This window comes from Paralichthys olivaceus, chromosome 15, assembly GCF_024713975.1.
Source record: "Paralichthys olivaceus isolate ysfri-2021 chromosome 15, ASM2471397v2, whole genome shotgun sequence".
Classification (NCBI taxonomy): domain Eukaryota; kingdom Metazoa; phylum Chordata; class Actinopteri; order Pleuronectiformes; family Paralichthyidae; genus Paralichthys; species Paralichthys olivaceus.
This window is the reverse complement of record NC_091107.1, coordinates 10,378,647-10,395,592: the sequence shown is the minus strand read 5'-3', so window position 1 is coordinate 10,395,592 and position 16,946 is coordinate 10,378,647. Positions and strand designations below refer to the sequence as shown.

General features: G+C 38.5%; 1 long non-coding RNA gene across 1 annotated transcript; it reads left to right on the top strand.

The window, feature by feature from the left end:
• Positions 1–1,272: 1,272 nt before the first annotated feature.
• On the top strand, positions 1,273–16,208 carry LOC138404831 (uncharacterized). Its single transcript, XR_011238595.1, has 2 exons — positions 1,273–1,770; positions 15,825–16,208. It is a non-coding gene; the product is annotated as an uncharacterized lncRNA (long non-coding RNA).
• The last annotated feature ends 738 nt before the right edge of the window (positions 16,209–16,946 follow it).

The window sequence follows — 16,946 nt, the reverse complement described above, 5'->3', positions numbered from 1 at the left end:
CTGTGATAGCTGCTTTTATTGAGGAAACGTTACCTTCTTCTGTCTCACACAAAGCACTGCCAACATTTAGCACCAGTTTGTGTTTTGCCAATAATCTGGGATGTCACTGATCACATTTATAAGCTTTGACACTAAATTATTAGTGTTTTTGATCCTCTTGACTATAAAAAATACACAATTCTCGTTATCTTGAAACAGTTTTAAGAAAGCCAAAAAAAATACTAAAAATGAGAGAAGACAGAATTTACACTGCACACATTTAAGCTGAGTCAGTTTATGTATGTAGAATTCATGTGATTGTTATTTTGGTCCAGATAATGACTTATATTATAATGTTTGCTGCCAAATACACAAACTACATGAAACGTTGTATCCTCAGTATGCCTGCTATTTTCATTTTTTTCCTCTACGGCTGCTTATCTAATAACTTTGGCTGAAATACACTTAAAATAAAAAGTGATGCAACATGTCTGAAACCTGGCACCATGGAATCAGCTGGAACAATGGGAAAAGGCTCCACCCCATGGATAAATGTATCACTACATAACATTATTACACAGAACTGTTAAAGTAACTCCACGAGTCTTACCTCAAATGTAGTGATGTAAAGTGACCAAGTACATTTACAAAAATACTTATAAATACTACTTAAGTATTTATGTTACTTAACCTGAGAATCTTAAATTTTTAATAGGCTACATTAAATCTCTACCCCACCACCTCAGAGAGAAACATTGTACGTTTAGAATGTTTCCAAAAGCTGGAGGGACTTTCACCTGTATATGTTTTATAGAAAATACATGTGGTGTCCAACATGTGTGAAGTCTGATCACTTACTTTCCATACAAAAATCCTATGCACCCCTATAGGTTGAATTTTGTGTTGACAAAATGAATTTGATGAAAAAAACATTCAAATAAAAAAATATTATACAACATATATATATATAATATGAGTTCAGTGAAACCCTGTTCTGCTTGTGTTATTCTTTAAATGGTCCATGCACCCAAAATGACAAAGATTTTCTCACATACCCCTGGTGGTTTATATCCTTTCAGATGGATTTCATTCTATATGATTCTAATCATCTCAGAGATTTCTAACCATCACAGAATATTTTAAGTGACCAGAATTTAGTTCTGCTCACAAATTGAAGCTGCAGCATCTCTTTTGAAAATCAGTGCTTGTTACTTTGGATCAGTCGTCACCAGACTTCCCTGTTCAGCTCGTCAATCAATTCAATCCAGAGGTGTTTGACAGGTCATGTGATTTATTGCCCCCTCCCCAGTGCTCGGCCTACCACGGCCTGTCAGCCTCCTCCTGAGGTCAGATACAGCTTTTTCAGAACGTTTCAATTATAAGACATCGAACGAGGCTCATTCCTGATTTCTTGATCAAACAATTCCATCTCGGTTTGAGTGAGAAAAATAACTGTATGTAATTGTATCTTGTATTTATTTATCTGTTAATGAAAGCAGCTCATTTAAAAAAAAACGTTTAACTCCTTCTTAATATACAACATATATGACTGCAGATACATTGTACTTCATGTGTCATGTCTGTGGCTCCCAGCTAGAGATGGAGTCACTGCTGCAGTTTCGCATTTCACCTTAAGGGCTGGCTGAAGTAAAAGTGAAAGTATTATGCTCTAGCTTGTGAAGACTGCCTGCTTCTTTATTCACTTTCTACAGCATTTACCACATTTATGGAAGAATTGTCCTTTACACTTTAATCTTCACGTGGATTATTCTGACGGGAACATCGTCTGAGGTGAGTCTTGTTTTTTTTGTTGACTGGAAATTGTAGATGTAGTCGACAGCCTTACAAGGAGATGGTGGTTTGATGTTTCATAAAGAAAAACTCGAATCATGTTTTCTCTGTATACGTGTAGAAACGGGCCTGTAAGTTATACACACACTATTATATACTGTACTTTAATTTACTAGTGATGGTCCATTGTATTAACTTCTGACGTGTTTAAATGGTTGTTAGATATTTGTAGTAGTGAGGCCTATCTGAGTAAAAACTTGACTTTTTAAGAAGGCTAACTAAACACATTTAAGGACTATCCCACACTAATATTAAATGATCCAACAAAATACAATCAGTAAACTGTGCTGGAGAATCCAGTAAAAGTAGCAATCCTGTAATTTAAAAGTACCACATTAGAATTAGAAATTCAGCATTTATTTTCTTTATTGAATTAAAAGTTTGTTAATATTACTGTTAATACAAGTAATACAAGTGATATGATCCTGTGAATATTAAATTATATATTTTATCACAAAATTCAAATAACTGATGCGACAATATTCAAGTTGAATTTGACTGTTCTACTTTGTCAGTGAGGAGCTTTTTGTTTAATCTTTGACATCACACTACATTTATCTAGTTACTCTTATGCTGTGTGTCTAAAAGTCTAATCCGTAAAGTAAATCTGTCCGATCAATACTGTGCGGTAAAAGTATCTTTGCTGCTACATACCATTAAATAGAAATACAGCACTTTAATAATTAAAATATCTGATAGCCACCAAATGTTAAGATGATTATTTTATTTTTTGACAGTCAGAAAAATTGAATCTGTACTTTTTTATTTCAAGTAAAGTTTTTTTTTCCTGTCACATGTTCCTTATGCAATTTTAAGTAAACATCAGTTTTAATGAGTGAACTCAAGAGGTCACCATTGGTCAAGATTTAAATTAATGCTGTATTATAAATAACCAGTAGATGGCGCTGAGGGTCAGAAGACTGTAACCAACATGTACCTTGACTCTGGTATCTGGTCCCCATGAGAAAAAGGAAGTACAGCAGCTTCACTCTAATGACTCACTGGGTACTTTCCTTGTTTGCTTTCTCACCTTGAAACTTGGCGTGCCTCCTCACATGATCATTCGTTGTGGTTGTGGGGGGGTTTGCACGTGTGTGAGTGCATGTAAAGAAACAGAGACCGTGAAAATTTCACATGAGAGAGGTTCACATCCCTGTTTTTACAATCACAATCTCCCCTGCAGAGCTGTTGAATAAAAGTCATACAGGAAAAACAGGAAATGATTCTTCTAGTCTGGGGCAAGTGATATGTAGTCCACGCTGAACTGGCCTTTACGTAACGGCAGCGTATCAGAAACCTTTGAGCAAACAAATATTTTAATGGCACAAAAGATAGAACAAGCTTTCACAAGATTATCTCCCACACACTATCACCAGGGTGATGTTGTGCACAAACTGATGCTGTGTCCCGGGTGTCAGTTATGTGTCGGTCGGCACAAAGCATTTTTAGTTGTCATAAAAAAAGTTAGGAGTGAGATTAAGTTTAGAACAAAGAGAGTTAGAATGATACATCACAGGGGAATTTAGAGGAGGACTCAGTAATTCTTATTATCTTGATGCATCTGCACAGTTCAGTCATTACTTTTGACTGAACACAATATACACATTTCACCGATGAGATTTTTCTGAATATAATATTTAGTCATTTTTTGAGTCTGGACCACTCAAAGTACAGTTCTTGCTATTCACCCACACATTCATACACATTATCTATGTGCTGCACTTTCTCCGTCGTACATCAATCACACACTAGCCGCACACCTTCTCACACGGAACTGGGGATCGACCCACCCACCCTGTGGTTAGGGGATCAGGAGGATGAGGTTGTGTTTCGTGTTCTGTGTGTGTGATTTGAGACCTCAACTTTGCATCTCAGCTCAGAACGGGCGACACAAACAACACAAACTGTGTTCAATGTGTCAGCTTTAGGGTATCATCACTCAACTTGTCAAAATGTTATTGCTATCGTTTTGGAGTAATGTGTGCATGAATAAGAAGAAATATCAACTCTGATGATCAAAAAAACATTTGAAAGTCGCATATTTATCTGTAGAGCGGTTGTTCTATGGTTTGTGGGACAACCTGTCAGTGCTGTGGTGAAATGCTGGTTTGCCCTCAAAGATAAAACGAGCCTTAAGATGACTGACAACCTGAATATAGTGAATTGGGGACTTTTTAGAAAACAAACCTGCCTTGACAGTAAATGTCTATCAGACAATGTCAGTATATAAAATACTCCAAGGACGTTTTCATTTTTAGTCAGCAGGATCATGCAAAAACTACTGCTACGATTCCCATGAAACTTGGTGGAGGGATGCATTACGTGTCAGAAAGGAATTATGGGTGTAGGTAGGGCAGGTCGTCCTCTAACAAGAAGGGCTGGCGGTTCAATCCCAATCTCCAGCGTTCCGGATGCAGAAGTGTCCTTGGAACCGTACACCAGATTGTCCCTAACAGCTGTGTGGGCAGTGTGCTGCACATAGATGAACTGTATTAATGTGTGTGTGAATGACAAAAACTGTTCTGTAAAACACTTCTAGTGGTCATCTAGACTAAAAAAGCACTACAGACCATTTACAAATAAAAATCCACATGTAGGGAATTGAAATGTGTTTTAGTAAGGGGACAGTTGTCTGAAGTATGTGCTTTAATTTGACGTTTCATGGGTCATAAGACTTGTTTGCTTTACTATATTTCTGTTGTGGATATAACGCTGCGTCAGGTGTCATTATTCTGCAAACTCTACCCATCTGACTCTCAAGGAGTGTAAAACAAACACAGTCTAGATCAACTCATAACCTGGCAGAATCGAGCTGATTCACTGCCACGAAGGAAAACATTCCACTCATAATTAAACACAATGAGGCTTTCTGATTGCAATTTCCTTTCGTGACATGTTTGCTCTTGAGAAGCTGCTACTGTTGACAGCAGAGCCAGAAGAGTTCAGGCACAGCTCAGCCAGGATGAGAGAGGGAGGGGGGGTGTGGAGACCATGAAACCCTGATTTGGATTTCCTAACTGTGGGCCAGTTTCTCAGAAAGTCCTTCTGCACTCTGTGTGAAGCGTCCCCCTACCGGTCGCACGTTGGAACTGCACTGACAGAGCTTTCGTTCTAGTCATGTGATTTAGCAGAAATCAGGCCTGTGTGTGTGTCAGGCTGCATCTGGTAGAGCAGACTGCCAGGGCTCACGACTCAGCAGTTCTTTCGTAATTTGTGGTCGTTAAGTTTTATTTCTCTTATCGGAAGATTGCACAGTTAATAATTGGCTCTCAGTCTGACTTGAGATCTGTGCTCTTAAAAGATGAACTCTTTTTGGTTATATACAATGGACACTCCAGCCCCAGACAGTTTAAATGAAGACTTTTATATTAGAACATTTCTGTGATTCTGCTTCCTCCATAATGTCCTGTATGTTCTCTCTTGTTTTCTCTGGATATTTCTCTATACATCCACCTGAGTGTTGATCTATGTCTGGAATACCAACTATTACTGTAACAGGATACTAACACTATCTATGTAGATTTATCTATAATTTGAATATTTTCTGTGTTGACGTTACATCATGAGATTTGTTCAAATGGATTGTGTGAATAAATCCTCTAACAGGAACTTTAGGTTTGTGGATTTTCTCAGTTTCAAATGTCTCAGTGTGACTCGCACCTCGGAATACAGTCCTGTTAATCAAAAGGGGGAATTTTAGATTCAGGCTCTTGTGCTGGATACTTTTTCAGCTCGGTGTCTTTATTGGGGGCTTTTGTTGTCTGGAGTTCCTCCAGCCATCTCCCTCTGGGGGATGTCTGATTGAGTCAATGTGAGAACACAGCAGGAGATCTTCCTCTGGGTGTTGATGAAAATGAACAAAACAAATAGAGAACAAATATCTCAGGATGAAAAAGCGGGGCCACGCCCATAGAAAACACCAACAAAAATGTCGAGAGCTTTTGGTGTTGAGGGCCGAGGTCGGTGTTGATGTGCCTTAATCAAAGTGCATGATCTCTGCAGAGGAATGAATACATTACATCCTGCCTCTGTGTGTTGCACCAACCCTCACCAGAGATTCTGGTGTTGTGAAGGCGCCTGAGGGAAGACTCTCCAGCTGCATTGTTCATGTATGAGAGGCAAACTCTGCAGAAAGTCAGGACCCAGTGAAACGGCTTGGGTAATGGGAGAACTTCTCCACCCACAGGTGTAGAGGCTGAAGAATGAGGATGTACACGAGGAAATAATTCAAGAGGGATAACTAGCATGAGATTGAGATTAAAAAGAATCCCTGACGTGTAGAACAAACCACATGAATGCACGCTTCCCTAACATGAATGAATTTAAAAACAATTGTTAAGTTTTCGAACAGGTTTCACAGCCTGCATATTTGGCTTTGCAGCCCTTCTGTTTTCTTCCTGTTTGTTGCCTTGACTGGCGACTTTGCCTCACAGCCACACCCACAGCAGATGTTATGGTGGAAGATAGATGTCTCCACAGAGGTTGTTCCAGGTGAACAGGGAAGTGACCGAATCCGGCCACCTCGCACATCTGCTGAGCCCCAGCTAACCCCCTCAAGCATTTTCTATTTTATTTTTTTATTTTTAAATAAAGAAATATTTAGTTAATAAACCTGGTATTCTCTTCCAGATTTTATCACTGACGTTTGTCTGCCTGGTGCCTGTCATGCATCAAACATGAACTTCTTGCTGTCACAGTCTTGTGGTTAATCTTGGCTGCATGACACTGTGCGTAGGCAAAGTGTTTCAGCTTTGCACAGAACAGATGTTTTAGTCATTGCCTCATGGTCACTTGAAGGGTTGTGGCTACACTGTTGAATATTCTTTGGCCAAAATCAATAAAGATGCATTTATTTAAAGACATAATAATAAACGCCTGGTTTCTTCGCACTTGCACATATTGTTTAATCCTAGCGCTGTGTTTTAGAATCAGATTTAATGCAATGGATTCAGAGATAGATGCTGCGTCTTGTTCCAGCAGCAGCAAAACTCTAACCTCTCAGTGCAAGGTTTTCAGAGATCGTACGAGCGTTTCCTGTCTCTGCACAAAAAGTAACAGACACACCGCATTGTTGAGACTGGCTGTTACTTATTGAGTGTGTGAATGCTCCCCCTTAGATATACACTGACACATGTACCTAAATACACTATGTAGAAACTCTGATGGGGTTCTAGATCTTGTGTGAATACAGAAGAGGAAGTTTTCAACCCCGAGGGCAGATCAATTCTTTGCGCTACATCACTAATATATTTAGGGAACTTGAAGGACCTGCCACCTTCCTGCTAAGTTCACAGAACTGCCACGGATGCATGGATGGTACAGTTGAGTGTGTAAGTTGAATCAACTGTCTGCTGTGGCAGAGAGTCAAGTGTCTGCTTATCAATGAGCTTTCCCAAAGTTCTCCAGTGATGTTTTTATGCCTCAACACTCTCCATCTCATTCTAAATTTAGTACAATTGTTTAGTTGGACTCATGGAAGAACCGATTAGAACATGGAGAGGAAAGGTCAAAGTCACTGAAAAAGTTTGATGTTCAAAGGTCACCTGACCTCACAAACCCCTTTACTGCCTCCTGAATGTGTTCATGTAAGAACCTCTTAAGAAACTCCCATTCAATTTGGGAGAAATATTCTGTTAAGGAGGCACGGTGGCATCAACAACATGTTTTTGGCCTCTTGAACGTGACATCTCACATCTGAGAGCAAAGTGGTTTTTTTCCCAGGAAACATTAATGGATCTTGCCATATTTAGGGAACTGAACACCGTGAATGTAGACTTTGTTGCTGTTTGACAGAAGTTATGTGGACTGTTGGGCCTTGGCAAAGGGATGCATGCTTCTGAGTGCTAATAGAGTGTAATTATTATGAAGTGATGTGTCAACTATTCACAGGAGTAGCTGAAGGGCTGTTTTTCATTTAATTGCCAGATGTCAATTGTCATGTGGTTTGTTCCTCGTCGAAAGCGAAACACTTTGTTTTGGTCCTTGGTGTGGTTGTAAGTACGCCGTGCCATCCTGTTGTGTGGCATACACCCTCTGTGTGTGTGTAAGAGAGAGAGACACACAGCAACAGACAGGGTTTAAGGTCTTTCCAGTAAATTGTCTCACTCTGGCAAACAGTCCTCTCGATCCTGCCTCTCTTGCAACCTTGTCTCACAAGGCCGTCAGAAACATGGCTTTGGTGTTTCCAAAAAGTCAGCTGACTTATTGCCACTCCTCTCTCTCTCTCTCTCTCAGCCACACAAACTTACTGTGCCCTCCCACAAACCCACACAAGAAGAAATGCACTCACATCTTTTTTTTTTTTTTTTTTCAGAGTTGTTTCTCACAGCCGGTCAAACAGTACTGAATTACAGTAAACCTGAGAGTTTACATGAATTAGGCATCCAGCTCACTCTGTGTGTTTTATGCCAGCGGTGGCGTAGAATTCAAATAAATATAAAAATAACAGTCCCACACTGTAAAAATACTCTACTACACATTAAAGGGATAGTTCACTCATTATCTACCCACCTCTATGCCGATGGAGAGATGAGTGTTTGAGTCCACAAAACACTTTTGACGTTTCAGGGATGAACAGCTTTGCAGCTAAATCTAATACAATTGAAGTAACTGGTGAGCGCTTCTTCAAACACATAAAAACAACAGGTACCCTGCACCCCCAACATTCAAATTCATCTCGAAATTTAAAAAAAACATTTATTTCAGTTGTATTGGAGTTTGCTGCAACACTGTTCACCCCTGAAACTCCAAAAGTGTTTTGTAGGCTGAACCACTTCACCTGCCCCTCCATCGGCATAGTGGTGAAAAGATAATTCGTTTTTACTTTTGGGTGAACTATCCCTTTGAAGGTTCAGTGTGTAGAATTTCGTGATATCTAGTGTTTAAGTGTCATGTTGCAGCTGAACACCCCTCACCTCACCCTCTCCTTCAAAACATGAAAAAGAACCTGTGGTAGCTTCAGTTTTCATAAAAACTCAAAAGGTTTTAGTTTGTCCAGTCTGGACTAATGTAAAAAACATGGCGGCCTCCGTAGAGAGGGTCCCCTCCATGTAAATATAAAGTATTTAAATATAAAGGACCTTTTCTGGGGTAAAGAAAACTACAATTCATACAATTTAGATGAAACAAACTAGTGAAAACATCATGAGGATTATTCTACATTACATTTCTGCCAATAGTTCCCTTTCACCTAAATCTAACACACTGGACCTTTAACTGTAAAATATTGAGCATCAATTGCATTTCTTTGTCATGAGGGCTTGATAACGACATCTTAGGAATCATTGCCAACTTTTTAAAATATGAAGTTAAATTAAGTTTAGTTTGGTTTATTTCAAATGTTTTTTTACAAGGTAACTTTGTTGAAGAAATATCAAATGCGTGTCTAGTCCCTCTCCTGATCTCTATGAATCATTTAATGAAACAAATATAAATATAAAAAATAATATTACTCCATGTTTGTCTTCTGTCTTCACATATGTCAACGTGGTTTCCATTCGGCTTCCTGTTTTCATCATTAGTCAGGCTCTAATAAGACTGTCTTTTGCACTTCACTCTGTTAAATCAGTCTCACATGACAAATAACTGCACTAAAGTAGTTCTGCCTTTGGTTTTTCACTTTGCTTCTTATAAAATCACACGGAGCAAATATGCTCCAGATGACTGGACATCCAACATCTTATGGCCACTTGGTGAGCTGTGATTGTTGACTGCAGTGAGTTGTCATTGCCTTATGTGTCATACAGAAACTAGCTGCTAAAGCTGAATAAATAAAAAAATATCTGAGGCAGCCAACAAGGCAGCATGAGAACAATCTCTTTATATTCAGGGTTGAGACACAACTTTATTCAAATGTCAAGATATAGATCAAATTGCAGGAATTAGTGAGAACAGGCTACAACAAGTGTGGCATCAAATGCTGAAGTTCACTGACGACTGTGTCATAAGTCGTTTTCAGACATGACCTCGGTAAAATCCAGGAATTGGCACATTTTGCCTTTCACACAGGCTCAACGCAGCAAAGACGTGTTCACAACAGCATCGAATTCTCTGCGTTATTCAGGCGAAAGGCGGAACAGCCGGGTGTGGCAGACAGAGACAGGACATAACATATTAACTCCGCTGCGGAGCCCGGCACTGTCGGCATTTATCACCACAACTTCCTTGATCTCTTTATCTTTGTCTGTGTCACCGCTGCACCAGTCACCAGGTTATATTTGTTTTGTTTAGTTTTTTTCATTTTTGCGTCTGTTGCTTGTTAAAAACGTGATCACAAGAGACACATGCACCTCCTCCAGAGACAATTATGCAAACTATGGCCTGAGAAGTACAGATAAGCTACGGCGGCAGTCAGCAACTGGGTCAGATCCTCGATCATTTTGACAGTTTATTTTTTTAATTTCACCATATTGGACTGGAACAGACAGACTGCTTCAAATCTCTATCATGGCAAAAACCGATAGAATCAGTTCCCTTTCTGCAATTTGTCTGTTATTCAGCTCGATATAAGTCATTGCAGCAACAAAACAAGTTTTGTGCTTTGACTTTTTAGATATTTTATTTTGAAAAGTTGTGAACTTGGGTCTGAGGATTGGGTCAGTCGCTGAATCGACCTCTGAAATAGCCGACATCCAAAGTACCAAAAAAATAGCACCAACTTATACAGTATATAATATAAGCCACATGAATAGTCATAAACCAAATGTGAAAAACTCTGACTATAAACTGATTGCAGAATGAACACAAAGTTAACTGAACCACAGACTGTTCATAAAAAGCTCTGCAGACAACGTTCAGCACACAAACAATAAAGAGTGACAGTACATTGTAGAAACTTGAGGATGACTCACTTATGGCAAGAAATAATTCTGACTTTGGTCCAGAGCAACACATTTGTCAGTGTGTTGGTTTGTCCTGTATTTGTACAGCAGCAGCGGTTCTAACTGAACACTGGCAGTAAATCCCTCAGAGCGACACATCCAAACCTGAAATCCAACTCCTGTGGTTCAATGTCTGGTTTTATATTTGGCTCATTCTTCTTAATTAAAGAAAGAGGGTGTGTGTGTGTGGCACAGAGAGAGCAGTCATCAGTCCGTGAGAGATGAGCTGTTGTAATGAGGGATGCTCTTGTTGATGCCGGTTATCAAACTAGAGCAGCACAGCAGTGGTAGAAAAAGAGTTGAGATTAAGTTTCTGTATTACAATTTAAAAAGTCTCAATTACAAGTTACATTGTTAGAGTTTTATAAAGTGTAAAGTTTCTAAATTTAGATCAGGGCCATATTAGAATAAAAATAATGAAGTCAAAATATAAAGAAGTGTAAGGTTAGAGTATCATGACAATGTAAGTATGTGGTACCAGCACATCCAGGGGTTTGTTGAACTGATGGACTCTGGCTTTGAGGTGTTTGAATCCAGTGTAACTCAGTGCACATTAATGAGCAGTGGGACGGCTCAAATCGTCCGTGAAAGAAGTAAAAGTAAAAAGTTTTCACAAGTCACTTTTCTCTCAGTCGTCATGAAAACCCCTGGAGAATTGCTCTGTAGACCCTGTTTTTAACTGGTTTGGCCTGCTCTCTGGTCAAAACAAAACAAATGTGTTTTACCACCACAGTTAAATTATTGATGGCAACTTTACAACTGCAACCTAATGAAGTTAGTCGAAGGAAATACTTTACAAAGGCCTTAAATGTTCTTTGTTCACTTTACTCAAAAATCTTGGTAAGTCGAGCTTTTGGAAGATGTCCACAGTAAAGTCCTCAGCCAGTACTTCACAAGAAGAGATGATGATGTATGATACCTGCAGTGCATTCCTCCCAACTGAGATAAAAACCTCTCAGGCTGCAGATCGTAGATCATGAAGAAAACCTCTGTGCAGCTTTGTTACGTAACAACTTTGTCTCACCCCCATGAACTTGACAAATTTATGCTTAAAAGTTATGTTTTTTTACTTTCATGTCCGTCAGCTCACGGTCGAGGACAGGGCAGCTGCACATGATCATGAGTCACTGTCAGTGTTCAGTGCAACATAAAAACAAGACATTTCTCCAGAGCTGGAAAAATGTTGTGATCATATGTTGAATAATTACTCTTACTCAACAGTAGCTATTTGATTTGGGGGCGTTTTAAATTAAATAAAGTACTATGCAATAATGAAACCGAGGACGAACGGCTTGACCTTTTGTTTTATTCTATGAGGGTCAGTATCAATGGACCTTACACTTCCCATAATGCACCTTAATAGACCCTTTTTCAGGTTTTGTTTCTCTTTTCTAAGTTTGTGACTCTGTTAAAAATGTCTCCAAACTGAATCAAATAAATTTTCAAATGGTGACACCCAAGTAATCTTTTCAGACAAACCTCCAGCAGATCAACAGGACAAATGACTGAAATGTTTTTACATGGTGAGACTTCTCTCTTTCCGTGGAACCAAACAGCTTCTCTCCTCCTACCTCTCCTCTCTTCCCCTTTTTTCTCCACTCTTGTGTTTCGCTGTAATATTGTCGTATTAATTATGTCTATAAAGTGTCTTGAGATAATGCCTGTTTCTATTTGGCACTTTACAAATAACATTTAATTTAATTTAGTACCCACTATCTACCAAATGCATTGACTGTCACACTTTAGTACTGTTTTCACATCCTGAGTTCTGTCTGTGGTTAAATTGAAGTGTGGTTGATTATTAATTAAAACAATACTTCTCAAATAGTCGATTAAACCAGAACACAGTTGTTCTCTTACCTTGACCAGAGGCAGCATAACACAACATAACCAATCAAATGTTGTAGAGAAACATTTAATTCTAAATGTAAATCTATATTATTGTTATAATTAGGATTATTATGTTTTCAAATAAGATTAATATAAAAATGTAGGAGATAGTGACCCACTGACACATAAATAAATGGGTTATGACTCAGACTTGTACACACTCAAATAGAATTTAAAATACTACTACGAATAATAATGATATAGCAGTAATAATAATACACTACTTACACACACACACACTCACACACACACACAGTATGCATGGCAGTCCCTCATTAACAATACCTGCATTCAGCACTTTTGTGTGAAATCAGATATCACTCTTACTCATTGTACGTTTCATTGCAATAACTCTGTAGAAAAGCATGTGATGTTGTTTTGGGTAAAGAACCTGGAATTTTGAACATTTATAATTAGGACAGTCCTGTGCAATCAAAGTATTAACATCAGTGTTGCATTCTGGGTGATATCAGCCAGTTTCATGGACAGAAAAACCTAGGGAAATACCAAGTTGGCAAGATTTCACCCTGCTGGTTATTGTGTGTGTGTGTGTGTGTGTGTGTGTGTGTGTGTGTGTGTGTGTGTGTGTGTGTGTGTGTGTTAGGGGAAGTCACCAACGTACAATTCTGTCATTTCACAACTACTAAAAAACAACTCCAGCTGATTTTCAGCCATAACTGACTCAGGGGTGTGTGTTATTAAAATTAGTGCAGTGAAATGTTTACCCCCATCAGTGGAAAGCACCACAGATTTATATGTTTTTTCATGCCAGGTGTGTTTTGTCAACCACCTCATCTTTGCGAGGATGGGCAGGGCACAACGGTTGTGAGGCGAGGGTATGCCACCATTTCTTTTCAACTTCTCAGAGACAGATTTAAGGGAAACCCTCGTTGTTATCACCAAATCACACCACAATAGCTGTGAGCGACAATCTGTGTAGCCAAAGCAATTAGCATTAACACAAACACATACAAAAATGTTTGGCTTGAGTTATAGTGCAAAATATATAATGTAATATAATATGGTATAATAACCCCTATCAAATGCACCAATGTTTCCTGTTGACTTACATACATTTGCTGAAAACTACAAATACAAGATTATTCGGACGTGTGCTTGTGTGTGTGTTTATTTTCTGTATGTTGTTATTTATGTTTTATATAATTTCCACTCGCTGCTATGACTGTTTTGATTATTTACTGTCATGTCTCCTGTGTTTTTGGTCCTCTTTTATATTATGGACTGTGTTTTCTTATGTTTGGAATTGTCCCTCTCCTGTGTCCCTCTCCTGTGTCCCTCTCCTGTGTCCCACTCAGTGTCCCACTCAGTGTCCCTCTCAGTGTTCCCCTCTGTGTTCATTTCAGTGTCCCTCTCATTAGTTCAGTGTGTATTTGAGTCTTTGTGCCTCCCTGGGTCTTTGTCCGTTCGTTGTTATGAGATGCTGTACCATGTCTTCCCATGTGTCATTCCACCACTCATCGTTCCTGTAAGTCTCCTTACATAGCTGTAAGATGACTTACGTAGCTGTAAGTCTCTAGTGTTTCCTTGTGTCTCCCTGGTTTTTGCTTAAGAGCATTTTTGAGTTGCCGTTATTTTGGATTTTGTTTGTTTGCTTTGTTTGCCTACCTTCATCATTAAAGGACACTTTTTGTTGAAAACCTTTTGTTCTGTCTTTTGGGTCCATCTGCTCCCTTACCCTCTCCCCACAAAACATAACAATTTACTATGTATATATATATAATCTTTGACTATCGACAGAAGCCTCTTGCAATTTTATCTTTAGTGAATAAAATGGCAATAAAGATCTTTCTGAGTTCATATTTCTGAAAAACATCAGCGCATTATTCGGGACATTTTACACAGGTTGTTCATTTTTAGGCTACACCTATTTCTAACATTCTGCATCATCCTACAATTAATGTTTCTCTAGATGATTGTTCTTTTAGATTCACTAATGGATGCATAATTGTACGAATCATCACTCTTCACCTGTACTTTGATCAAATAGCGATCATAGTGTGATCATTCTGTCTCTAACTGATAACACACACTGAACTTTAGCAAAGCCATGAAATCAACTTTTCAAACAGTGGAAGAAATTCTATTAGTAGAATAGTAGGATACCCTTTTGTGATGAAGCCCATTATTACCTCCACCAAGGAGGTTAAGTTCTCATCTGTTTGTTTATCTGATATTCAGAAGGATTACACAGGAACTGCTTGACAGATAATAGTTACTTGGAATTGCGTGGTAAGGATCAGGGAAGAACCCATCTTTAACATTGTGAGATGTTTCACAACATTTTCATTGATTACTCAGAGAATAATCGTTGGATCTCGATGGAAAATGTCATGGCATGTTGATTGCTCTGTTATCTGTGAGGGAGTGAACTTTAGTGCAATGTTTGGGTAGTTGTTTGTTTGGTTGGTTGGTTGGTTGGTTGGGCTGTAGGAAAATCTCTTAAAGCTCACATGGCAGCGTTATTGATGAATATATAAAACATAGGGGTTACACTGTATGACCACTGAATGTCAACAGATTTACCATTGTCCCAGAAGGGTAATGTAGTTTTTAGGTATGGGACAACTAGAGACGGTCAGTCATTTAATAAATACAGCAATGTACTTACATGGGAGTTATTTCATTAAATACTGATTGCAAATATCCAGCTCATTATTTTCATTTGACTTCACTACAGTGTAGGTGCTGCTCCTTAATGAACTATGATATGATCCCCCACATTGTGTTGTATTACACAGATACAGTAGCTCGTACAAACGTTCTGTTGTCAGATGTCCATAAATCAAGTGCCCTCCTTTTTTTATCGTGCTGTGACTCCGTCTATGACCTCTGACTGTTTGCTATGATGATATGAGTTTATACTGGCATTGAGTGGGCGCCTTTATTTTCCTTTTGTGGTTATGAGCTGTAGTTGCATTGCTCTTTACAGCACCTGAGTGCAACAAATGAAAGGATTGTTTGTCTGTCTGTCCTCATTTCTATGGCAGAACTTGTCACCTCTGACTTGTGGTTAAATTTGACTGGTGAAGTAACAGCCAATAAATAAATAATAATTAAAAAAATAGTTTTTATTTTCTTTTATTTTCACAGGTATGATTTAACTAAACACAACTTGTCGTAGATGTGCCCTGAAATGTTAAACATTTGTTATGTGATGTGGCAGAAATCAATGTTTGATCATTTAATTTCTTTGTTTTGCTGCAGAGGTTCAAAAGAAATCTGGGTCGCCTCCACCTCCACATTGACATTGACCGGAGGAGGAAGCAGACATGATGATCGTGATGGAAGAGTTGTGTCTAACAGCCGAAAATGGGGACGTACAGAAAATAATGTATTCTGTGGTTTGAAACCATAAATGGTTGTTCATGTGCAGCTGTCATAGCACATGTCTGACATTCACAAACCGGAACACAGTTTTCTTTTCTAAGTATAAAATATTGCTTTTGAGTTCAATAACATGTAAATATAGACCACAAAAGCTCTGTAATTATAAACTATACATAATGAGGAATAAGGAAGTGTGTTGTGTCTGTGTGTTGTGTCTGTGTGTTGTTTTTTCTATTTGTTATAATAAAACTGTACAATCCATTATGAAGTATTCTGTTTTAACTAATGATTTTTTAAATATTTTTTATGGTTGGAAACTGGATTTTCCTTTTTTTTTTAATTGAGACGTCCTGTTTACATTTAACAATTCAAAAATACATTCACTTAGGTGTGTGCATTACACTGGTTATAATATATTGTAGAACTGTTAGAGGGGGACTCACTAATTACAAGGGACAATTCTGAAGTAGCCTCAGAGCATTAACACCTGCAGGACAAAAGAAGAGGCAAGTTTAGAACAGGCACTGCACTAGTGACCACAATTTACCATCATGGCCACTTCCAGCATGATAATGTGTTGTGTCTTAAAGTGATGTAAGTCTAAGTGGTTTCGTGAACAGTGAGAGTTCAGTGAGTGTCCCAGTCACCTTTGATATGTGGTCGAACAGGAGAATATACAGCTGACGAAAATCTACAGAAATGATGCCGTCATGTTGGCACAAAGCAAAACTTCAGAGGAACGCTCCAAACATGTTGTTTAATCCAAGCCAGGACAAGATGAGGCTGATTTGACAGCAAATATAATATGAGTATTGTGTTGCTAAAGAGAGTGCATGTTGTTCATTGTATCTATTTCCTCAGAAACTGTGGGGATTATTGGGGAACTCCAGGTAAGGAAGGAAAAATGAATATCTTTTAAATAATAATCAAACAAAGGCAGTAAGGCTTTAACATAATCTACTGCCCATTTAACTTATGTTCTCGACAGCTGAGTAATAA